The sequence below is a fragment of the Pongo abelii genome, chromosome Y (genome assembly GCF_028885655.2).
Source record: "Pongo abelii isolate AG06213 chromosome Y, NHGRI_mPonAbe1-v2.0_pri, whole genome shotgun sequence".
Taxonomy (NCBI): Eukaryota; Metazoa; Chordata; class Mammalia; order Primates; family Hominidae; genus Pongo; species Pongo abelii.
Genome location: NC_072009.2, coordinates 6,046,927 through 6,073,622, shown reverse-complemented (window position 1 = coordinate 6,073,622; position 26,696 = coordinate 6,046,927).

Here is a 26,696-nt window from a genome sequence, read left to right as displayed (position 1 = left end):
TGGATACACCACCTTTAAGAACTGTTAACACTCACTGCGAGGGTCCATGGCTTCATTCTTGAAGTCAGGGAGACCAAGAACCCACCAATGATGGACACACTATGTTATTGTTTAAAATAAGACACATACCTTCTAAGAAAACAGGATACTCCCCTTATGAAATACTTTATCATAGGCCTCCTTCTATACTACAGGGACTTCCAGGCACTCCCTGAGAGTTAGGTGGAATTGAATTACAGTGACCGCTACAGGCTTTAGGAAAAGTTACACAATCTCAAGTTGGGTAAATGAGAGGTGTCCCATCAGCTTACTCTCCCCAGTTCACCCTTTCTCTCCAGGTGATTGCATGTGGATCAAGGACTGGAATATAGCCCCTTTGTGGCCATGGTGGAAAGGACCTCAGACTGTCATCCTGATCACCCCCATGGCTGTAAAGGTAGACGGAATCCCAGCCTGGATCCACCACAGCCATGTGAAACCTGCAGCCACTGATACCTGGGAGCCAAAACCAAGCCTGGACAACCCCTGCAAAGTGACTCTGAGGAGGATGACAAGCCCTGTTCCAGTCACACCCGGAAGCTGACTGGTCTATGCATGGCTGAAGCATAAGGAGGATCATCATGGGACTCATTTTCCTTATAATTTGGACTTGTTTAGTAAAAACTTCCACTGATTTTCCCCACCCAGAGGACTGCTCTCACTGTATACATCAGGTTACTGAGGTAGGGCAATGAGGTAAAACAATCTTTCCATTCTATAGTTATTATGAATGCCTAGGAACTTTAAAAGGAACATGTTTATATAATGACACTCAGTACAAGGTATGTAGCCCAGGAAATGACTGGTCAGACATGTGTTATGACCCCTTGAGCCTCCCATGTCCACAGTTTTTGAAATAAGATTAAGGACTGAAGATTGGTGGGGACTCATAAATGACACAAGTAAAGTATTAGCAAGAACAGAAGAAAAAGGGGTGCCCAAATGCATAATCTTGAAATTTCATGCCTGTGCTGTCATTAATAGCAATACATTAGGAAGGGGATGTGTCTCTTTTGATTGGGAAAAAGGTTATATGACTGAAAGTAAGTACATTTGTCATGAATTAGGACTGTGTGGAAATCAATGTGCATACTGGTCTTGGGGCCACTTCAATAGAAAATGGGAAGGATCCAGTCCACCTTCAGAAAGGAAAAAATGGCCCTTCCTTTACTAAAGGACAGTGTAACCCCTTAGTGCTAGTGATAACCAATCCCCTTGATCCTCACTGGAAAAAAAGGGAGTGTGTGACCTTAGGGATTGATGGGGTTGGACTGAATCCTAGGGTAAATATCTCAGTTCGAGGAGAAGTTTACAAATGCTCTCCTGAGCTAGTGTTTCAAACTTTCTATGATGAACCAAATGTGCCAGTACCAGAAATTCCAGGAAAAATAAATTTGTTTTTTCAATTAGCCAAGCATGTAGCCCAGTCTCTCAATGTCACTTCCTGTTATGTATGTGGAGAAACTGTAATGGGAGATCAATGGTCATGGGAAGCCCGAGAATTAGTACCTACAGACCCAGTTCCTGATGAATTCCCAGCTCAAAAGAACCACCCTGATAATTTCTGGGTCCTAAAAGCTTCAATTATTGGACAGTATTACATAGCTAGAGAAGGAAAAGAATTCACTCACCCCATAGGATGACTTAGTTGTCTGGGACAGAAACTGTATAATGATACCACAAAAACAGTCACTTGGTGGAGTTCAAATCACACACAGAGGAATCCATTAAGTAAATTCCCAAAGTTGTGAACCATGTAGACCCACCTGGAGTCCTACTGGGACTGGACAGCTCCCACTGGATTATACTGTATATGTAGGCTTAGAGCTTATGCCAAATTACCCGACCAGTGGACAGATAGTTTTGTTTAATAGTGTCAACTGGCACTATTAAACCATCTTTCTTCCTACTGCCAATAAAAACAGGTGACCTCCTGGGCTTCCCTGTCTATACTTCCTGCGAGAAGAGAAGCATAGCTATAGGAAACTGAAGAGATGATGAATGGCCCCCTGAGAGAATCATACAATATTATCAGCCTACTCCTTGGGCACAAGATGGCTCATGGGGATACTGGACCCCCATTTACATGATCAACCAAATCATACAGTTACAAGCTGTCTTAGAAATAATCACTAATAAAACTGGCAGAGCCTTGACTATTCTGGCCCAGCAAGAAACTTAGATGAGAAATGCTCTCAATCAAAATAGATTGGCTCTTGACTACTTGCTAGCAGCTGAAGTAGGCATCTGTGGGAAATTTAACCTTACTAATTGCTGTCTACACATTAATGATCAAGGGCAAGTAGTTGAAGACATAGTTAGAGAAATAACAAAACTGGCACATGTGCCCTTGCAAATGGGGCATGGATTTGATCCTGGGGCCATGTTTGGAAAATGGTTCCCAGTGCTAGGAGGATTTAAAACTCTTATAATAGGAGTTATAATAGTAATAGGAACCTGATTACTGCTCCTTTGTTTGCTACCTGTACTTCTTCAAATGATAAGAAGCTTCATCACTACCTTAGTTCACCAAAATGCATCAGCACAAGTGTACTATATGAATCACTATCAATCTGTCTTGCAAGAAGACATGGGTAGTGAGGATGAAAGTGAGAACTCCCACTAATGAGTGAAGATCTCAAAGGTGGGGAATAAGGGAGACCACCCCTCACATTGTCTTATGCCCAACTTCTGCCTCCAAAGAAGGAAGAAGTAAAAACTAAAAAGCAGAACTGAAATCCAAAGGCAGACATCCCAGAGCTACACCCTCAGCCTGATAGCTAAAGATTGACCCCCAACCTAATTATTTATGTCTCTACAGATTTCAGATATTGTATGGAAAAGCACTGTGAAAATCCCTGTCCTGTTCTGTTCTGTTCTCATTACTGGTGCATGCAGCCCCCAGTCACGTACCCCCTGCTTGCTCAATCGATCACAACCCCCGCACATGGACACCCTTAGAGTTGTAAGCCTTTAAAAGGACAGGAATTGCTCACTCAGAGAGCACAGTTTTTGAGATGTGAGTCTTACCGATGCTCCCAGCCAAAAAAAGCCCTCCCTTCTTTAACTCAGTATCTGAGGGGTTTTGTCTGCAGCCCATCTTGCTATACCAGGAGGATTAAAATATACTAGTCAAGGTGTAGTGGCTCATGCCTTTAATCCCAGTACATTGGGAGGACCAGACACGAGGATCTCTTGAGCCTAGGAGTTCAAGACCAGCATGGACAATATAGTGAGATCCAGCCTTTACAAAATAAAATAAAATTGGCTGGGTGTGGGGGCATGCCTATAGTCTCAGCTTCTTGGGAGGCTGAAGCAGAAGATCACTTGAGCCCTTGAGTTTGGGGCTTCAGTGAGCTATACTTTACTGTATGCTCCACTTTACTCTATCCTGGGCAACAGAGAGAGACCCTGTCTCAAAAAATTAAAAAATAAAACAAAGTCAAGGGAAAGAAAACTCTCAATCTTTAAGTTCTATAGCATGTTCTTATATTTGTATTGACCATGCTTTTAAAAAGAAAATAGATATACACATGCTTCTCTTTAAAACCTCAAAAATATTAGGCTTATTCAGAGAAGGAAAGAAAAAAATACTTTGTGTGTATATATACACAGGAATATACATATTCTTGATCAGCATCACAATATATGTATGAATACATATGTGTGTGTATGTGTGTATATATGTGTGTATGTGTATACACACACAAAGGATTGCATGTGTTTGTGTGTGTATATATATTATATATATATACACATACCAAAATCTGAATTATCTATTTAAACTTTTAAAAGTCCATCAAACCACACAATGTCTATACTACTTAAGATATAATCTAGACTCATAAACTTCTTAAACTACAGAGTGTTTAAGTGTATACATGTATATTTAGATACAGATATAAAAATTTCAGTAGTCTAGGTACTGTTCCACTAAAAGTGGCTTCATGGACTCTCACCAAACAAAGAAGGCAGGGATAGGCTAGTCCAATACAGGCTTCATGGCTTGCATGGAGTAGACAGACAATCATTCCTCAGAACAGCCAAAAAGTAGATTTGCAATTTAGTTGCTTATACCTGAGTGAGTCCTCATCCTAGGCTTTAGGGTGGGAAGTAGCAGGAGCTCATGGGAGAACAAAGGTTAATGAATTCCCCAATTATCTCATCTCTGGATGGGAGGCTGGCTGGATAAACATATACACATGCAAGCACACACCATCACCACTCAGAATAACAACTGGTCAGTCACAGTGGCTCACACCTGTAATCCCAGCAGTTTGGGAGTCTTAGGTAGGCAGATCACCTGAGGTCAGGAGTTCAAGACCAGCTTGGCCAATGTGGTGAAACGGCATCTCTACTAAAAATATAGATATTAGCCAGGCATTGTGGAGGGCACCTGTAATTTCAGCTACTTGGGAGATTGAGGCAGCATAATTGATTGAAGCCAGGAGATGGAGGTTGCAGCAAGCCAAGATTTTGCCACTGCACTCCAGACTCGGTGACAGATCAAGATTCTACTTCAAAATAAATAAAATGATAAGGTGAGATGAGATGAAATGAGATATGGTAAGATGAGACAAGATGCACATCTACAGTTTCTGGCAATAGCAAAACAGTCTCTCCCTTCTCAGAAGCCAGAGTCAGAGTTATTTATTCTTGAGCAAAGGTTGAATCATGTTTCCCCAGTAGGCTTACAAAATGGCATCTCCAAGCATACACAGGCACAGAATGTCATGCTGTGGTATGTCGGTGGCCAGGGTTGTGCACAGAGGTCTCCTATTGTATTAGATGAAGGTGAAAAGTCAGCCAGATGATTTAAAACCTATGTGATGTCAGCAAATTCAGAGAAATGTATACAAGGGGCCAAGACATTTTGGTGAGATAGAAAACAATGAGGAGGGGAAAAATAATGTGTACATTCTTAAGACCAACGGACTGAGATTGGCCAAGCACATATTTGGAGTTACAGCAAGGCAACAGAGGATCCCACTGAAGCTGAAATGTATATATCCCCCACTCAAGTTCCCAGGCAGCAGAATGCCCTCACCGATCCATGCTAATTCCATTTTTTAATTGAGACAGTGTTCAGGACACACTTCCCCAAAATATGGAACCTTGGCATTTGTGAAAATAACAGAAGCCGGCCATAGCTACCTGGAAAAATTTCCCCTGCCCCTCCTCAAAAGTTGCCTGAAGTGGGCCATAAAACCTGGTAGACTTTCCTCTGAAAGAAAGTCATGAGTCATTCCAAGGGGTCCTCCCTATACCCAGAATAAAGAAATGTCCTCTCTGAAGACACAGGGGGGACAAGAAGAATCTGAACAAATAGGCCTTGCTACATTTCCTCCTGGTTTATTCTTATTAGAGCCCATCACCTTTTGTCCAATTATACTTCTACACAACTGTTATCTCTTATCAAGCCTAAGCATTAAAATGGACAGTTTCCCCTGTTTCTTTGACTCGTTTCAGAAGGGTCTAGTGTCATGTAAAACTTAGATTAAATAGATCTATCTGATTTTGCATTGCTGATCTGATTTTTGCTAAAGTGTCTCAGCCATGAACCTTTCAATGGGTGAAAAGTCTTTTCTCTCTTACACATGCAGATGTGAAAATAGGACTTAGAATTGCACCTGGTTAATTTAGCATTGCCAGTGGTAACGGTCTGGAGAGAAAGTTGAGGGGCAGAGGCCATTTGACAGGAAAGAAACTGTCTTAGTCTGCTCATGCTGCTATAGCCCTCATTCTGGACAGGATAATTTATAAAGAGTAGAAATATATTGCTCACAATTTTGGAGGCTGGAAGATTAAGAGTAAGTAGCCAGCAGAGTTGGTGTCTGATGAGGGCGGCTTTCTGCTCCCTGAATGATGCCTTGTAGCTGTGTCCTCCAGAGGAGACAGCCTATTAGGTTGGTGCAAAATTAACTGCAGTTTCTATTATTGAAAGTAGTGGCGGCCAGGCACGGTGGCTCATGCCTGTAATCCGAGCACTTTGGGAGGTCGAGGTGGGTGGATCATGAAGTCAGGAGTTTGAGACCACTCTGGCTAACATGGTGAAACCCCGTCTCTAATAAAAACACAAAAAAATAGCCAGGTGTTGTGGCAGGCGCCTCTAGACACAGCTACTCAGGAGGCTGAGGCAGGAGAATGACGTGAACCAGGGAGGCGGAGCTTGCAGTGAGCGAGATCACGCCACTGCACTCCAGCCTGGGTGACAGAGCGAGAGCGAGACTACGTCTCAAAAAAAAAAAAAAAAGTAGCGACAAAGCTCGCAATTATTTTGCACCAACGTAGTATATCCTCACCTTGCAAACTGGGTTGAAAGGGAGAAAAGGGATAAGCTTGCTCTCTCAAGACCTACAATGAGGGTACTAATCCCCCCTATGGGGTTGAAGCTCACATGACCTAATCACCTCCTAAAAGCCCCATCTCTTAATATTATTACTTAATAGTGTCACTAATTGGGAATTAACAGAATGCTAATTAGGAATTAAGTTCCAATATGAATCTTGGAACGATACAAAGACTCAAACCACAGCAGGAGTCACAAATGCATTCAAGGTACACATAAAAGGATTAAAAAGTCTGAAAGACATGATGCTGCTTTCCATCAACCTTTGTCAAGCAAAGCTGAGCAATACAGAGTGTAGTTTCATGTCCTTGTCACTCTTCTGCATTCCTGTTTGGAAGGACCACCATCTGCAGTAGAGGCAGCTTGCTGCTTGGATGCCCACCCCAAAGCTCTTAAGTCCTGCCATGGCTAATGCCGGTTCAGACTGAGGCAAGAAAAGGTGATAAAGATTGTTATGAGGAATAGCAAACAAGTTGATAGGGAAGGATAGGGTGAGGACAGTCTTAAACCCTGGAAACCTCAGAAATATTTAAGAAAAGACTTGAAATTGGCTGGACCTAAAATATATCATTTGATGTAATGGGACCCAACTGTGTATGTACTTTCTCTCCTTCTCCTAATTTCCTATTACCTATTATCCTCTCTACCCCATCTGTCTGCCACCCCCAGTGAACTTGGGGCTGTCAGTGAAAAAGATTATGGAATATTGAAGTTATTTGCTAACACCAGCAAAAACCTAGCTGTTAGAGGAAATGTTTCTTCCTCAATAGAAGCTGGCTTAAAAAGCATATTTAGGCCAGGTGCTGAGGCTCACACCTGCAATCCCAGCACTCTGGGAGGCTGAGATGGGCAGATAACTTGAGTTCAAGACCAGCCTGGCGAACATAGTGAAACCCCTTCTCTACTGAAAGTACAAAGATCAGCTGGGTGTGGTAGTGGATGGATACCTATATTCCCAGCTACTTGGGAGGCTGAGGTAGAAAAATCTCTTGAACCTGGGAGGCAGAGGTTGTAGTAAGCCAAGAGCATCCCACTGCACTCCAGCCTGTGCAAAAGAGCAACACTCTGCCTCAAAAAAAAAAAAAAAAGCATATTTGTATTCATATAGAATTCATAATATAGTCCTGTGTTGCTTAACAGTGGTGACATATACTAAGAAATGGTCATTAGGATACAAACCTAGATGTGATAACTTACAACACACGTAGGTTATGTGGGATTAGTCTATTTCTCCTAGGCTACAAGCCTGTACAATATGTTACAGTACTGAATACTGTAGACAATTGTAACCCAATAGTATTTATGTATATAAACATATCTAAACATAGAACAGGTACAGTAAACATATGGTAAGAAAGATGAAAAATGGTTCCCCTATATAGGGCATTTACTGTGAGTGGAACTCACAGAACTGGAAGTTGTTCTGGATGAGTCAGTGAGTAATGAGTGAATGTCAAGGCCTAGGACACTACTATACACTACTACAGACATTATGGACACTGTACACTCAGTTTACATTTAATTTATTAAAAGTTTTTGTCTTTATATATACATACATATGTTTATATATATATACGCGTGTGTGCGTGTATATATATGTGTGTGTGTATATATATATATTCTTTTTTTGAGACTAAGTCTCACTCTGTTGCCCAGGCTGGAGTGCAGTTGCACAATTCTGGCTCACTGTAAACTCTACCTCGTAGTTTCAAGTGATTGTCCTGCCTCAACCTCCTGGGTAGCTGAAATTATAGGCATGAGCCACCATGCCCAGCTAATTTTTGTGTTTTTAGTATAGATGGGGTTTCACTGTGTTGGCCAGGCTGGTCTCAAACGGCTGACCTCAGATGATCCACCACCTCAGCCTCCCAAATTGCTGGGATTACAGGCATGAGCCACCATGCCAGACTCTTTCTTTAATAATAAAACAACCTTTTCAATTTTTTTTAGTTTTTTTTTTTTTTTTTAGCTTTTTGACTCTTAGAGAAGCATAGCTTAAAACACAATCACATCATTCAGATGTATGAAAATACTTTCTTTACATCTTTATTCTATAAGCATTTCCTATCTTTAATTTTTTTTTTTACTTTTTAAACTTTTTTCTTAAAAAAAAAACAACTAAAATACAAACACACAACTTTGTCTAGGCCTACAAAGGGTTGGGATTGTCACCAGGTGACAGAAATTTGTCAGCTCCATTATAATCTTAGGGGATTTGCATCGTATATGTGGTCTGCCACTGATAGAATATCATAATATGGCTTGTGACTGTAATTGTATTTCACTTTGCTCTTTTGTTGGTGTCCTATGTAAAGAACTGTGAACATTCTGAAATTCCATCCTAGTTTCAGGCTAACAAGTCAGCCTGCTGGACCTTCACAGCTGGTGGCAGAAGATACAAATCCTCTGGGACAGAGACAAAGGAGAGTTTCTACACACAATAATAGCAGTAGACCTAGTAGCCATGTTTGTGCTGGTTTCCTGAACTACAGTGCTCCCACCATCCTGGGGGCTGTGTAAAGGGCTGCATGATGACTCCCTACAGTGGATTGCATTACAGGAGATGAACCCTGTGAGTAGGGACCTGACCTGAATACTTATCATGACCAGCAATCCTACACGGCCTCTCCTCTAGGAGGAGATATTCATTGAACAGGTGAATAAGGCTTAAAGGAAGATGCTATATCTATCTTCCAAGGCTTTTACATAAACACACTTGCTTGAAAAGGATGTGCACAATACAGGCTGTCAGCACCTCTGGTGGCAATACAGGCAGAAATGCAAGAGATACAGGAAAAACTACTTCCTTAAATCTTCTCTATTGGACCCCTTGAATAAATAAGAATGTGACTTAGTAGTATAACCAATTGAGCCTATACCATGTCAAAAGCTGTGACATAGTGATTCTCAGTCCTCTCAGAGAACAGGGTGAGAAACTCATCATGGTGACCCTTATTCCTTGAAATTAGGCCTGAACTATGCACATCAGCAGATTTCACTAAAAGGTTAGAGCTTTCCAGTGTGATCCCAAAAGAAAATTGACCCTCAGGGCAACTTAGCAGCTTTCCATTGTGAGTCACCTTTGCCACCTGAATAGTGAAGTTAACTGCAACTATAACCTCCCTGAAAAGAAGTGAAGTGCAGTAATTCAAAACCATTAGCAACTCCAAACCTATATGTTGTTCACTGCCCTAGTGTCTGTTTTCTGGACCATAAGAAGGCCCCAAGTGGATGGTCATGATTGACTATGCATATCAAATGTGACACCTTGCGTATTAGTAGAGATGCACAAAGGATGGCAATTGAAAATAGTTTGCTTTAATTGGGTTCTGTGCACGTGAGTCCAAGTCTTTAAGAGCTAGTGTTTTCCAGGAAGCCTCTATATTATGACCAATTATTTAGGGCTGAAGTTATTACTTAAAGGAAATCAAATTATGGGTGAGAAGGTATACATAAAGGGAAAGATAAAAGTTTCCTGGCCAGTAAGGTAAACACAAGCATCTTAAAGTGTTTATTCCATTGAATACTTCCACAAAATTATTATCGCTACATCTCTACTGATGGCATATAGAATCTGGTAAAGTATTCATGTTTTTTGGAGCAGTTTACACTTGTATAGCAGTTGCTATTTATTTATTTATTTTAATTTATACTTTAAGTTCTGGGGCAGATGTGCTGAATTCATTTTGAAACGAATTATGTTTTTTAGTTTATGTCTGCTAGAATCACTGTACAGTTGAATTCTTTCTAGATTATATACTCATGTGCACATATATTTTTATATTTATGTAATCTAAAATAAAATAAAACAGAAACAGAAAGAGTGAGACAGACAGAGAGAGATAAGAAGAGAGATGAGTATGTTGATAAACAGGAGAAGAAGGCATATCACTTGATCATTTTTTAATATTATTTACCATATCTGAGTTTTAAGAACAAAATAGAGCACTTACAAATGGATGAGATGGGTCCAGAAAACAAAAAGTATGTACTCAGATTGCTGGAAATATTCACCATTGTTGTAGTCTCTGTTGAGGACACCCCAGATGGTAGGATTTCTGATGTGTCTGACAGAAACAATTTGAACTCTACTGGTTTAGAGAAATAATTTTCAACTTAAGTGAGGAGTTAACAATAGAAGAGAAAGAAATAAATTCATAAAATTTAAATTTAAATTTATAAAAATTATATATAATTTATTATATATACCATATATAATTTTTATATATTTATATATAATTTATATATATTGAGAAATTTAGATATATTTTATTTTTATTATTTAAATTATATTAAAATGTATATTTAAATTATATTAAATTATATACTTAATATAATTTAAATATATTATATATTTTTATATAAATTATATATAATTTATATAAATTATAAAAATAACTATGCTGGAAAAAAGAAATTGATAAATTAAGAGGCTGCTGTTAGGGTACATGTGTAAATATGATCACAATAGGACACTGAATTGCTCAAACTGATGATAGTATCAAATTATGGAAGAAAACCATTAGGCCGTATGGAATTGAAAATTTGAATAAAAATGATCTGTCTTTTGCACTAGAGCAAGAACTGAGAGTATCAATTATAATCCTTATGGTATTATTGCCTTATTGCCTCCTTATAGTAGCTGGCTCTAAAATGCCCCCATAAAGTCCTTGACTCTTGCTATACATATCCTAATATAGTCCTCTCCTACATTGTATCAGGGTTGGTTTATTGGACCAATAAAATATTATTGTTTGTGTAGTAATGGTGCATGACTCCCATAGCTAGATCATAAAACAGATTATGGTTTCTGTCTTGCTCTCTCTTGGAACATTCATCCTGAAGACAGCTGGCAGCTATATTGTAAGGACATTCAAACAGCTCTATGGAAAATGCTGCATGGCGAGTAACTGACGTTTTCTTCCAACAGACAGTGAGAAACGGAGACCTCCAGCTAACAGCAATATAAGTGAGCCATCTTACAAGTGATTCCTCCTGCCCCAGTCAAGGCTTCAGATGACATCAGCTCCAGATGACAACTTCACTGCAACTCACGTGATGCCTGATCCAGAAATACCAAGTTCAGCCACTCCAGGATTGGTGAGTCACAGAAAATGTGAGAAAAGAAATGTGTGTTGTTGTAAGCTTTTACATTTTGAGTTGCTTTGTTCCATGGCATTAGATAACTAATACAATCCCCAATGTCATCTTTCACATTGGGAATAAGATAAAATTATGATGATGATAGCTGGGGTGAAAACAATTTGGTACAAAAATTTCAACATGGCTTGACATTGATATCAATGAAACTGGTATTGATAATATTGTTCTGACTACTTTAATAACCAATTAAACTATTTTAGTACTTTAATAATTATATATAGAAAACTCAACAGTCAGAACAATCTGATTCTTCCAAATATTATAGCCAATGTGTTATGTATTAGTCTGTTTTCACACTGCTAATAAAGACATAGCCCAGATTGGGTAATTTATAAAGGAAAGAGGTTTAATGGACTCACGGTTCCTCATGTCTCAGGAAGCCTCACTGTCATGGAGGAAAGCAGAGGAGAAGAAAAAGCACATCTCACATGGCAACAGGAAAGAGAGCTTGTGCAGGGGAACTCCTGTTTGTAAAACCATCAGATCTCATGAGTCTTATTCACTACCCTGAGAACAGTAAGTGAAACACTTCCCCCATGACTCAATTATCACCACTTGGCCCCACCCTTGAAATGTGCGGACTATTAAAATTAAAGGTGAGTTTTGGATGGGGACAACCAAGCCATATCATGTTACAATGCAGAATCTTTTCCAAATGAATGTAATACAGTATAAAATATTTTTATTCTTTCTTCATTCTCAGATGCTTATGTTTTCATTTGGGAGAAAAAGTAGAAGAAAGGTAATTAAGTGGGGAAATGATGGCCTACAGATATTAAAGTATATTTTAAAGCTATTCTAATTAAAACAATTTGGTTCTGTCCATGAGTATGATACAAATATATGATATATAACTCTTTATAATGAAGCAGAAAAAAATAGAAATAACTTCTGTCCACCAACAGAATAATGGCTAAATAAATTATCATATATCATTTCAATCAAATATCTTCCAATCATTTAAAAGATATTTTAATGATTGGAAGATATTTGATTGGTCAGTCTAATTGTTGACCAATCTCAAACTGATTTCTTTAAAAAAAAACAAAAAAAAAACAGGGTCTCACTGTCTATTGATTGATTGATTGATTCACACAGGTCCCTCTCTGTCCCCAGGCTGGTGTGTAATGCTACAATCATAGTTCACTGCAGCTTCAAACCCCTGAGGCTCAAGCAATCCTCCCACCTTAGCCTCCAAGTAGCTGGTACTGTAAGTTCATACCACCATGCCCAGCTAATTTTTTATTTTTTTGTAGAGACAGGCTCTTGCCATGTTGCCCAGACTGGCCTGGAACTTCTTGCCTCAAGCAATCCTCCCAACTCAGCCCTCCAAAGCATTGAGATTATAGGCATTAGCAACCATACATACCCCAAGTGATCTCTTTATGTGACTAAAATAAGATGCAAAACAGATGAGATACGATATGTAGTTAACGGCTAAACTGTAACCTTGACCTTTTAAAATGAGTTCTTAAGTGCACAATGATGTTGTAGAATTTGTTTTTTACTATGGCTTTTGATTATAATTTACCTGAAGGATTTAAAGGAAGTGCAGACCCATGACTCACTTATGTAGCTGTTAGAAGAAAGTCTCAGTTTTTCACTGAACCAAACTTCCCCTTGCTAAACTTGCAAAAAAATACAAAAAGAAAGGTATTTTAAGACTAAATCTCAATGTTTAAAACATGATTTGGAGGGCTTTTAAAAAGTCTTTATTTGTATATATTCAAACATATTACCAGACTGAAAGATCAATAGCATTTTTAGTTATGAATTCAGGCCTGGCATAAGCAAAAAAAGAATACATATTTTTTAAAAACTTTATGGGAAGAGAGAAATAAAAGTTGAATATACATTGGTAAAAACCAAAATCTTGTCACTGCTGTATCAAAGTTCCAAATTGGGCTTTCACACTGTGATCCACAAATTACATCTAAACCATCCTTTTAGTATGACTTTGGTAACCAACCCAGTATAAAATTCTTTTTTATTTTAGTTAGTTTCTCAAGAAAGATAAAATTAGTGTCTATTTTAGAGAGGACTATAACAGACTAGATTTTCTTTGTTGAAGTCTCCAAAATTTTAACAGATGTGAGCTACTTAACTAACGTTGCATCAGTGATAAATTAGAATACAGTAGGAAAAAATGTATTTCATGTAAATCACAGATGCAAAAATTGGTCTGGCAATTAAAATAGCCAGTGAATGGATTATGTTTTCCTCTTTCAGATTCCAGTCCACATGGAGACTTTGAAATATTCCTCCCCAGTCTCGACTTTCAAAATATTAAATAATGAATTTCAAATTTTAATATTCTTATCTCCCTCATGTGACAAAATTTGCCATAAACTGTATCCCCTGCTATGTTTATCTAACAGAAGAAAACTCTCCATTCTCAATAGATGACAAAAAGGAAGAAAATGGCACCCACCACCAATAGTTCTTAATATTAGTTCTTTAGGACAGCAATTAGTTATTATGCCTAAAATGTGGCTACTGGCTCTAGATAGAAATCCAAAGTGTTTTTGCCTCTGATTGGCCCCTGCAAACTCTTTTAAAATCCACTTATTTTGTTCTCTGTAATGTTTTGGCTCTCACCAGCACTCCCACTTCCAAGCACTTAAACTTGATTTTCCACTGTTAGGTGAAAGATGCTCAGATAACATTGCATTAATATCAGTGGATATTAAAGTTTTGTCTAATTCAGCAAGCTGGCCTCTGTTAATTAGGCCTCCCAGCATAAGTGATGGCAAACATCTCCTCTCACTGTCACTGACCTTTACTCACAACTAAAGCCATTCTTGTGATCAATTTCATGGGCTTCTGGGTAAGAAAGAGGTCCTGTTCTTAACAACCTAGACTTGCCTAAAATTGCAATTTGCTCTAGCCTTGCCTGCTAAGTCCACCAGCTGCATACAAATAGCATGTCTCCCTCTCTTCCTCTCCATCTTTGCTAACTGCAAGAACTCCCTGAGGGGGAAAGAACGCTCCCTGCCATCATGTGAAATGCCACTGGTGCCTTTCAGCTTTGAGCCTGATAGATGGAGGACTCAGCCTGCTGACAGAGCCTGCAACAATTTGCGGTTTGATTCCAGGGACACAAGCCTCTTTTGGTGAAGCCCCAACTTCACCAAACTTCTAAAACATGCCCTTTGCATGTAAGCTAGTTTTGTCATGAAAAGAAAGATAGGTTAGTGACTGCAGGAGGAAAGTGTGTACTTTTTTTTTTCTTAAAAAAAAAAAAAAGTCTGCCTTACAGGAATTCAATCTTATCTCAAATTTGTCTCTTACGAATGTGGTAATTCCCAAAATTTTGATAAGTGATTTATATATCCCTGAGTTTGACATATTTCCTCTGTAGTGAAGAAAATGGCACAATCCTATTTTACACCACTGACGAATTGACACCTTAAAGAAAAATGGGCCAGGGTGTGTGAAACTCATGGATTAGCAGTCTGCATCAATCAATTCTCCAGTTAACTGCACAACCCTTCATGTCACTTTGTACAGGGATAGTGTCAAGTGATATTTTAATTATAGTTGGAATAATTTTATTCCTAGGCCAGTATATAGAAACTTAAAAAAGCATGGTGTTGTTTGAGGTGATGAGATCTCAAAGGCTGCAAATCAATGGCATATCAGAGAAAAGAGCATAAAGCTATTCTGTGAGTAGAGAGAAATGCAGACACACAGGCACCAGGCACATGCATGTATCTACAACCTCGCTGGAAATTAACTGAAGAATCCTGGTCATCCAGTGCTGCCTGCAGAACTATAACCCTTTTGATTCCTGTTTCTGCTCTGGTTGACATCCTCAGGATGGACTTTGAAAGCTTCTAGTAAAATGAGCCATTTATTTGGTGATTATGTTATTATTTTAATACTTTACACCTTTCCCGATCATCCTCCAACAATATCTTCAATCCAAAAGTAGGGGACCTTTTGAGAGTATTCTAGTCAAATTTATTATTTTTATTTATCAATTTGTTTACTGAGACAGTTTGTTCTCTGTCACTTAGGCTGGAGTGCAATGACATTATCACAGATCACTGTAGTCTTGACCACCCTGACTCAAACAATCCTCCCACCTCAGCATCCCAAGTAGCTGGGACTACAGGTGGACACAACCACACCCAGCTAATTATTATTATTATTTTTTTTTTTTTATAGTTTTTGTAGAGACAGGGTCTCACCAGGTTGCCCAGGCTGGTCTTGAACTCCTGAGCTCAAGCAATCTTCCTGCCTTAGCCTTCCAAAATTCAGGGATTATAGGGGTAAACTACCATGCATGGCCTATGTAAGATTTTGTGATGGGTTTTAGGTTGAAAGAAGAACACTTAGAGAGAAAAGTGTGTAAAGACAGACTTCCAGGAAGCATGTGTGCTGAATCTATGGCCCTGTATTTCCTGAGAGAGAACACACAGAACCTTTATGTTGGAGCAATGCATCCTGACAGGAGACAAGTCCAGGAATTATGGTTGGCAATGATTAAGACTGAAGCATAAAAGACTGTACTAGATAGGCAGTAAAATGTAGAAATCTGGAATTCCCGAGAAATATGAATATAGAATTCCGTTAGCACACAGAAGATAGGAAGGTCATAGAATGCAACCAGGAAACACAAAGGCAGGAGTGAGATCTGCAGACTCCACTACTTACTGGACAGGTGGAGAAAGAAGAGCAGGAAAGGAACCTTCTGAAAGTTACCTATTAGAACTTTGTATTTCTCCCCTTCATCAATGTAAAGAACTTCATACAGCGATGTTTACAAAACGTGTTCACTTAAGAGCCATTAAAGAAGGTTGCTGTTATTTTGTGACTGTTTGCTTTTGGGTTGCTTTTATTTCTTTTGCTGTCTTTATCTTTGCTCACAGAGGCCACTTCATAAACATTTAACAGTCCACAGGCAGAGTAATCTGATATCTACGGACCTGAAGAGTTGTCTTACCCTGCATTGGCTCTTTGTAATTCCTTTCTCAGGCATTAGGTAGCTGCAGCATAATTGAACTACTGACAACATTTTACTCTCTTTCCCTGATAACCAAAGTACTGGCCTAATAATTCAGGTAATAATTGCTGACTGGGTTATTTTTGAGTCCAAATTTAGCTTCCCCCCTCATATAATTCTTGGCCTGTTTCAGAGTTTCTCTACTTCTTTTTGCAAGAGTAAATGTATCCCTGCCTCTCCAGGTGTTGCAATGGAAACAGATGTTTGGACATCAGTGAGTTTTTGGCATGTGTGATATTGGTAGAGAAGACATGGTGTGCAAGGACCTGATTTACTGTCAGAGAGTGGCAATGGAGACAGCAGATGATGTCTGTTTTCAGAATAGCTGAACCAAGTCAGCCCCATCCTGGAGGAATGCCAGCTGTAGGCCCAAAGATCAAAGGTGTCTTCCAAGGCCACCTGTCACTAGACTGTGGTCAGCATTTGCCCTCATCTCTATGTATGATGACAGAGATTTAGAATGATAATCCAGTTGGCTGAAATCTCAATTTTCCATATGCAGATAGATGGAAATACATGCATATCTATTCACTTTCCACATGCAGATAGATGGAAATACATGCATATCTATTATAGATAGAGGGGAGCATTTGTTAATGAGGACAGAGAAGTGAAAGTGGTTAAATTTTGCTGTGGGAAATATGTTCATGGAGCGAATATCCAAAATGACAGTACCAGTTCCATTTAGGGAAAGGAAGTCTGAAAAAATATCTAATGACAAAAGAAGGACAGCATTTAAATAAGGAGCAGAACCTAGCAGATAATATGGTTTTAGAATCAGACAAACTTCGCTTCCAACATACCCATTTTTTATTAGTAACATGACCACATCTCTGGGTCCCAGCCCCTCGTATTAAAAAAAAAAAATGATGATGAGCATTACGTAAGGTGATCTATATCTAAGTTCCTAAAAGCATGCATGGCACATGATTCACATCCAGAATACTTGGGTCATTCCTAGGAAAACATTTGAACAACTTGTATCTTTGCTTTTACATCTTAATATCCATGTACTCATGATTAACTGTAAAATATTTTTCAAATCTTGACAAAACTTTAGGCTTTGTCTCTACTAGAAACCTATAAAAATTTCATAAATATGAAATTAGAGCCTGCAGGAATGTAAATTTTATTCTGTGGTTATAATGTGTGCCTCCAGCAAATGGCCCTTTATATGCATAAAGCTGTAGCACATTTATGGTCTGATTTTGATGCCTGGATGGGAAAGACAAAGCCACCCTTTTCTTGACACAATTCCCTTCCCATTGCCCTTCTTCTGGAATTACCTTAGTCAGAATAAGGGGAATAATAATGACTACAGTGGCTCCCAAGCAGGTTTATGTTCATTATTTTAGTTAAGCATGACAATGATTCTCCTGGCTTATCCAAATTTGTGAAGTTATCAGCACACAGTGAAAGAAAAACCTTAAAATGTAGTTGTAATCTTATCCACCCTTGTGATAAACATAAGATTTAAGTAGAGCCCACAGTATGCTTAAATTGCCTTACATTTTTGAGTACCCATGTCCAAGGACAAAAAGATGAACAAGAAATAGTCCCTATTTTCAAAGAGGAAATGGTTGCTTTGTAGGGATATACGTGGAAGCAAATCAGTGAAAAAACTAACCTTCCCAGGGGCAGTGGCATGAGAACAAGTCCTTGTATATTGAGTAGAAAATCTGTTCACTGGCCAGACATGTGTGTTTGGGGATAAGGACATGAAGAGAATTGAAGGCACAGATTTGCACATGATCCCATAGCATGTGGCCAAGCCCAGCCAAAATGCTGGTTGGCTGTTCCTTCCCTAGTCCAAAGATGAATTAATTAATTAATTAATTTATTTATTTATTTATTTATTATTTATTTTTGGTTAGCCACGACCTTGGCATGTCTTCAAGTTGTCAATGAAAAATGTCCCCTCTTAGTGAAGAAGAGAGACCACAGGGACACCACCTCACATTTCTTTCATTCATACATCCCAGGCATTCTCAACATGGTCACCATCAATATGCTTTTTAAAAAATTTAAGATATGGGGTCTTTCTCTGGCACCCACACTGCAGTACAGTGGTGAGATCATAGGACACTACAGCCTCCAACTCCTATGCTTAAGGAATCCACCCACCTCAGTCACCCCAGTAGATGGAACTATAGGCATGTACAATCATGCCTGACTAATTTATTTATTTATTTATTTATTTATTTATTTATTTATTTATTTTGTAGCAGTGGAGTCTCCCTTTGTTGCCTATGCTGATGTGGAATTCCTGAACTCAACCAATCTTCTGGCCTCAGCCTCCCAATGTGTAGTGTCAAAGTGTTGGGATTACAGGCCTGAGCCACAGGACCAAGCACAATATCCTTTTTTTAAAATATAGCAAATATAATGCCTTAATTATATCTTGAAAATTAATTCATGTATCATAAAATCTACCACAGTTATAATTTGAAAATAAATCAAGATAATATCCTAACCATGATATAAAATATAAAACCAAGGAAGGTAGTTCTGATAAAATAACATGTATTCCAATAGGTAAGTGATCAGGCACAGTTGCACAAGAAGACATCATGAGCCTCAGATACTTATACCTCCTTAGGATGCATAAGCCATAGTTTAAGAGGAGGTCAGAGCCTGAGCAACATAGCAAGACACAACCTCTACAAAAATAAAAAATAGCCAGGTGTGTGTGTGGTGACATGCACCTGTGGTCCCAGCTACTTGGGATGCTAAGGTAGGAAAATCACTTAAGCCGAGAAGTTACAGGCTGCAGTTAGCCATGATGGTGCCACTGCACTCCAACCTGGGCAACAAAGATGCTGTCTCAAAAATGAAAACAAAAATACAAAAGGAGATAAGAAAATGCTTCTAAGAGAAAATGTAGGACATGAAAAGTCAGGATGCAGATGGCACTAGAATAACAACTAGCATTAAGATGAGGACCAACAAACAAGATTTTGTTGACAGTAGTGAAAGAAAAAAGTACTGATTGCAAATAAAGTAGGGGTAACATGCTAAGCTAAACTGCACACTGTCCAAGGAAAGAAAGCATAATATTTCCACACATGAGCTTGGGTGGCTCTTATTTATAAGTGTAGTGTCAGAGGTACTTCCTGGGCTATGACATGAAACAGGCTGTAACAAACAATCACAGAAAACATAGCCCTATTTGGAAACTCCACCATGTGTTAACGATGCCTCCAATACAGTGAGTGGAGTGCATTTCACTGACATGATTTTCCAAAGCAGGGCTCAACATTTGGAAAAATTCTAAACAAAACAATGTACAATGTTACCTCACTTTTTGCAAATCTCAGACTCTGTATGAAAAAAATTACTATATTTTAAAAGTATAGGGTAAAAAAATGGCCCTATGAATTATCAAAATGCTCCATGTAGGGCAACACCATCTCCATTCAGTATTATTAGAAGTCCTGGAAGTCAATGATAAGATTAGCTCCCGATTGAACTGAGAAACTATTGCCCTCTGAGGGGATGAGCAATCAGGGAGTATGTAGAAAGATAGTAGAAAGAAAGAAAATGAAATATGACAGCTACCAGGTGAAGCTCAATAATTAGATATTGAGCCCAAACTCAGACAGTTATTGAACTACTATTTCGGTCCCCAACTCTGCCCACTACAGCCCCAGGTCCTTTCCATCAACCACATGGAGAGTGGATTTTTAGATAACACTCATCATTCCTTGCTGGTCACATGATTGCTTTTTGGCAACAGGCTGCATATAATTTATGCATTGCTAGGGCAGCAGGACCGAGCCAAACATGGAGAAAAGAAGCATGCACTCAGAGACATTCCTGTGTCCTGAAGCATAGCCTAGCAACACTAGGAACAGCTTACTGCTCTTACTCATAGTCAAAGTGTCAGGTTCATTCTCAAAAATAGGAGTGTATACAGGCTTAACCTACAGATGATTCAGGTAGCATTGATACATTTGCACTGATGAAGTTTTTATTTCCTTCCATGTCTTTCACATGTGGGCAGGACTGACTGATCTTGTGAACAGAGGTAGAGTGATAGGCAAACATTTCACCCACCAGTGCGATTTTCTATGGGCATTATTTTTAATTTTAATTATTTTTTGTAACAGAGTCTCACTCAGTCACCAGGCTGGAACGTAGTGGTGCGATCTTGGCTCACCACAACCTCTGCCTCCTGGGTTTAAACAATTTTCCTGCCTCAGCCTCCCTAGTGTCTGGGACTACAGGCACTTGCCTCCATGCCCAGCTGATTTTTATAGTTTTAGTAGACATGGGGTTTCACCATGTTGCCCAGGCTGGTCTCAAACTCCTGACCCCAAATGATCTACCTGCCTTGGCCTCCAAAATGCTGAGATTACAGGCATGAGCCACCGCACCTGGTCTTATTTTTTCTTCTTCTTTTTTTCTTTTTTTTAAATAGAGACAAGGTCTCACTATATTGCCAAGGCTGGTCTCTAGCTCCTGAGCTCAAGTGATCCTCCCTCCCAAAGTGCTGAGATTACAGGAGTGAGCCACCACTCCCAGCCTGTTATTTTTGTCTGTTAACACTTGCAGCTCATTCTTGTGAGAGGGAGGTGGTTCTGATTCAAAGAATCCATCTCCATTTAAAGTGCAAATATATGATGGGCCCCAAAGGGGCTCCCATAACATGCAATTCAGATGTAGAAATAAAGGAAATAAAGAAGGGACTGGACCCCAGGAAAAGAGGTCATTCAGAAGAAAAGAAAAAATAGAAGGTGCCAGGGAATGTGAGAAAGAATGATGACTAAGGCAGCATGAGACATCAACACTGAGATGCTTCAACATGGTTGGAACAAAGTCAGGAGCAAAACAGCATGGTAGCCCTGCAATCTCACCATAGCATCTTCTCAAGAGAAGGATTTGCATCTCCAGATGAGTATCAAGGCTTTTAATTATGGTGAGAAAGGTGTGCACAGATCCACCGTTTTCAGACTCAAAGCACAAGGAGGGTGAGATGTCTCAGCAAACACTGCAAAGAGCTGGGGAGTGATGCCACACAGGTAACTCTGCAAAACTCATATTACAAGGATGATGAGTAGGACTTTGATAATTCTGTCAAACCTTTTAAATCTTAAGTGACTTGAAAGTTCAAGTAATCTTTTCTTTAAAACAAGTGGAATTGCACTTTTCCATTGTTATGTAAATTACTTTCTCCCAGACATCTATTTACCTGTTACTAGGATTCTCAGGTAATTTCTCCATGTCTTGTACAGTGGAAGTGGGAAGGATATAAAGTTTATAAATGATGTATTCAATAAGAAAGTTTAAAGAGATATTACTCAAAGAAACTATTATAATGTAATACTTTATGTATAAGAGACCTTAACTTTTCCTTACATGAGGGAAATAGAAAAGTATGATAGGGTTTCAAGTTCTGCCATCAGGTTTTGTTAACAATCAGCAAAACAATACACTGTGTTTTTCCCTACCCCAAGATCCAGCAACTTCAAATTTTAAAGATAATTCAATAAACAAAAATGGAGTATCTGTGCTTTTTAAAGAACTGTTCTCAGCTTTAAAAAAGAAATAAGGGCTGCATGTGATGGTTTATGCCTGTAATCCCAGCATATTGGGAGCCCAAAATGTGAGGATCACTTAAGCTCAGGAATTTAAGACCAGTCTGGGCCACATAGCGAGACCCAGGCTCCACAAAAATAAATAGATAAATAAATAAATAAATAAATAAATAAATAGCTTGTTATGATGACACATGCCTGTGGTCCCAACACTTCAGGAGGCTTAGGTGGGAGGTTCACTTGAGCCCAGAAGGTCAAGGTTGCAGTGAGCTATGCTGCACTAATACACTACAGCCTGGACAACAGAGAGACAAGACAAGAAACAAAGGAAGGAAAGAAGGAAGGGAGGGAAGGAAGGAGGCAGGAAGGGAAGGAGGGAAGGAGGGAGAGAGGGGATATGAAAGGAAGAAGGAAATAAAGAAGGAAAGAAAGGGAAGGAAGGAATGAAGGAAGGAAAAGAAGGAGAGAGGGAAGGATGGAAGAAAAGAAAGAAAAAAGAGGGAGGAGGGAGACGGAAGAAGGAAGGGAGAGAAGAAGTAAAGATAAGGAAGGAAGAATGCGGAAGGAAGGAAGGAGAGAAACTTGGTTCTTAGAATCTGCTGAGAGACTTAAATATAAACAGAAATAAACATAAATGCAAACAATATAAGCGGATATCTAAGAGAAAAAGATTCAACTATGGCCTTTTTTAAATCCTGGAGAGCTTTGTAACTCTTCCAAAAACTTCATGATAAACAGCTCAAGGCCCTCTTGGTTAATGCTTGAAAAAAAAACAGTTTTCAGTATCCTCCCAAAGAAGTCTCTCCAGCAGCCCATCCAATAGTCAGTCCAATAAAATGTTTAAGATGAGAAAAATGCTCTTACTCTTTCCTTTCCCCCAGTAGGGCATAGCAAAAAATTGGAAAATAGAAAAATGGAATCTGGTGACACTTGAAACTAATGGCCCAATCTCCCACTTCTGGTTTTTCCAGCAGCCAGCCAACATCCTCTCAGCATCCTTATTCAGCTATCACTTTCATATTGGCGCAGTAGGTCATAGGTCAGACTATGGAGGTGGCTGCTCAGTTTATGTGTATCTTTTGATGTGTATTCAGCAGATTCAGCCCAGTATGACTGTCAGGAGACTCATGATTTGCCAATTCTCATGGATTGGCCAAGTCATATTGAAAATTGGGTTAATTCAAAGATGCAAGTGGCCAGTCCTATGCTAGACTTTGTAGTGTTTCCAAGAGAGTTCACATGAAGGAGTCAGAAGGAGTCACATCTGGGCTTCAGGGTCATGAAAGGGAGGAGTGAAAAGCATTGGCTCATTCTTAGCTGCCATTACAGGTTAAACACAGGAGGTGAGGCAGCACCATGGACAGCTGAAAGATACCCATTCTCCTAAAGCGGTTCCTGTCCTCTTGATCCTGGGTTCTCATTCTGGTTGGTCCAGACACCTAGGACTTAACATAACAACCTGAGAACATCATTCCATATTGCCGCTTTGTTCCACGTGGCACCAGGTAACTTTTTTGTTGCATATTCCAATGACTTTCTCATTTGTAAACTATTCTGGCACCCAGTTCAACATCTTATCTGAAACAATACAAATCTTTTTCTTCTCTCTCTTACAATGAAATGCAAGCCATCGTTTCATGCAAGACTCATTTTTCTAGTTGTTCTGGAAAAACTCTCAGTTTTTCAGAAAATTCTTTCAACTATTACCCACCCACACCTCCCAAATCGCCATGACTGCCACCAACTATATCATATATTGAGGTGAGATACAGTAAGTCAGGAGCAGTGGGGGTTTTGATTATTTTCATAGTTGCTTTAAATTTGTTTTAATGTTAATAATAAAAGATCCACCTCTAAACTAACCAATGGGCAAATAAACCCCTCTAAATTCCAGAAGAAACAATAAAATATTTGACGCCCTGTGGGGGGAAGCAATTAAATAAAAAATGACAAAGCTGGGAAAAGAAAATGTGGTTTTTTGGCTATAAGCCTTTTTAAAATGAGATCGGACTTTTAGAATTATTTTTGTGTAATTTTTCAGATAAAATTAAACAGAACATTCTGCTTCCTAATCTTTTGAGAACAAAAGCTAAAGGGATCTTTTGAAATGTGATTATGTTACTCCTCTTTTTAAAAATTTTCAGCACAACCAAAAACACCCTTAAAATAAAGATGTGAGAAAGAGGAGGGCAGCCAAGATGGCTGAATAAGAACAGCTCTGGTCTACAGCTCCCAGTGTGAGCGACACAGAAGATGGGTCATTTCTGCATTTCCATCTAAGGTACTGGGTTCATCTCACTAGGGGGTGCCAGACACTGGGGGCAAAAGATTGAGTGAAGTGCACCATGTGCAAGCCAAAGCAGAGTGAGGCATTACCTCACTCAGCAAGCACAAGGGGTCAGGGAGTTCCTTTTCCTACTCAAAGAAAGGGGTCACAAACAGCACCTGGAAAATCGAGTCACTCCCACCCTAATACTGAGCTTTTCCAACAGGCTTAAAAAATGGGACACCGGGAGATTATATCCCACACCGGGCTTGGAGGGTCCTATGCCCACGATTCTAACTGATTGCTAACACAGCAGTCTGAGATCAAACTGCAAGGAGGCAGCAAGGCTGGTGGAGGGGCACCAGCCATTGCCCAGGCTTGCTTAGGTAAACAAAGCAGCTGGGAAGCTTGAACTTGGTGGAGCCCCCAACAGCTCAAGGAGGCCTGCCTGCCTCTGTAGGTTCCACCTTTGAGGGCAGGGCACAGGCAAACAAAAAGACAGCAGTAACCTCTGCAGACTTAAATGTCCCTGTCTGACAGCTTTGGAGAGCAGTGGTTCTCCCAGCACACAGCCAGAGATCTGAGAATGGGTGAACTGCCTCCACAAGTGGGTCTCTGACCCCTCACCCCTGAGCAGCTTAACTGGGAGGCACCCCCCAGTAGGGGCAGACTGACACCTCACACGGCCGGGTACTCCTCTGAGACATAACTTCCAGAGGAACGATCAGACAGCAGCATTTGCGGTTAACAAAAATCCGCTGTTCTGCAGCCACCACTGCTGTTACCCAGGCAAACAGGATCTGGAGTGGACCTCTAGAAAACTCCAACAGACCTGCAGCTGATGGTCTTGTCTGTTAGAAGGAAAAATAACAAACAGAAAGGACATCCACACCAAAAACCCATCTGTACATCACCGTCATCAAAGACCAAAAGTAGATAAAACCACAAAGGTGGGGGAAAAATAGAGCAGAAAAACTAGAAATTCTAAAAAGCAGAGCACCTCTCCTTCTCTAAAGGAATGCAGTTCCTCACCAGCAATGGAACAAAGCTGGATGGGGAATGAATTTGACGAGTTGAGAGAAGAAGGATTCAGATGATCAAGCTACTCTGAGCTACAGGAGGAAATTCAAACCAAAGACAAAGAAGTTAAAAACTTTGAAAAAAATTTAGATGAAGGTATAACTGGAATAACCAATACAGAGAAGTGCTTAAAGAGCTGATGGAACTGAAAGCCAAGGCTGGAGAACTAGGTGAAGAATGCAGAAGCCTCAGGAGTGGATGAGAACAACTGGAAGAAAGGGTTATCAGTGATGGAAGATGAAATGAATGAAATGAAGTGAGAAGGGGAGTTTAGAGAAAAAAGAATAAAAAGAAATGGACAAAACCTCCAAGAAATATGGGACTATGTGAAAAGACCAAATCTATATCTGATTGGTGTACCTGAAAGTGATGGAGAGAATGGAACCAAGTTGGAGAACACTATGCAGGATATTATCCAGGAGAACCTCCCCAATCTAGCAAGGCAGGCAAACATTCAGATTCAGGAAATACAGAGTATGACACAAAGATACTCCTCCAGAAAAGTAATTCCAAGATACATAATTGTCAGATTCACCAAAGTTGAAATGAAGGAAAAAAATGTTAAGGGCAGCCAGAGAGAAAGGTCGGGTAACCCACAAAGGGAAGCCCATCAGACTGACAGCGGATCTTTTGGCAGAAACTCTACAAGTCAGAAGAGAGTGGGGGCCAATATTCAACATTCTTAAAGAAAAGAATTTTCAATCCAGAATTTCATATCCAGCCAAACTAAGCTCCTTCATAAGTGAAGGAGAAATAAAATACCTTACAGAGAAGCAAATGCTGAGAGATTTTGTCATCACCAGGTCTGTCTTAAACAGCTCCTGAAGAGAGTTCAAAACATGGAAAGGAACAACTGATACCAGCCACTGCAAAATCATGCCAAATTGTAAAGACCATAAAGACAAGGAAGAAATTGCATTAAGTAACGAGCAAAATAACCAGCTAACATCATAATGCCAGGACCAAATTCTCACATAACAATATTAACTTCAAATGTAAATGGACTAAATGCTCCAATTAAAAGACACAGACTGGCAAATTGGATAAAGAGTCAAGACCCATCAGTGTGCTGTATTCAGGAAACCCATCTCACATGCAGAGACACAGACAGGCTCAAAATAAAATGATGGAAGAAGATCTACCAAGCAAATGGAAAGCAAAAAAAGTCAGGGGTTGCAATCCTAGTCTCTGATAAAACAGACTTTAAACCAACAAAGATCAAAAGAGACAAAGAAGGCCATTACATAATGGTAA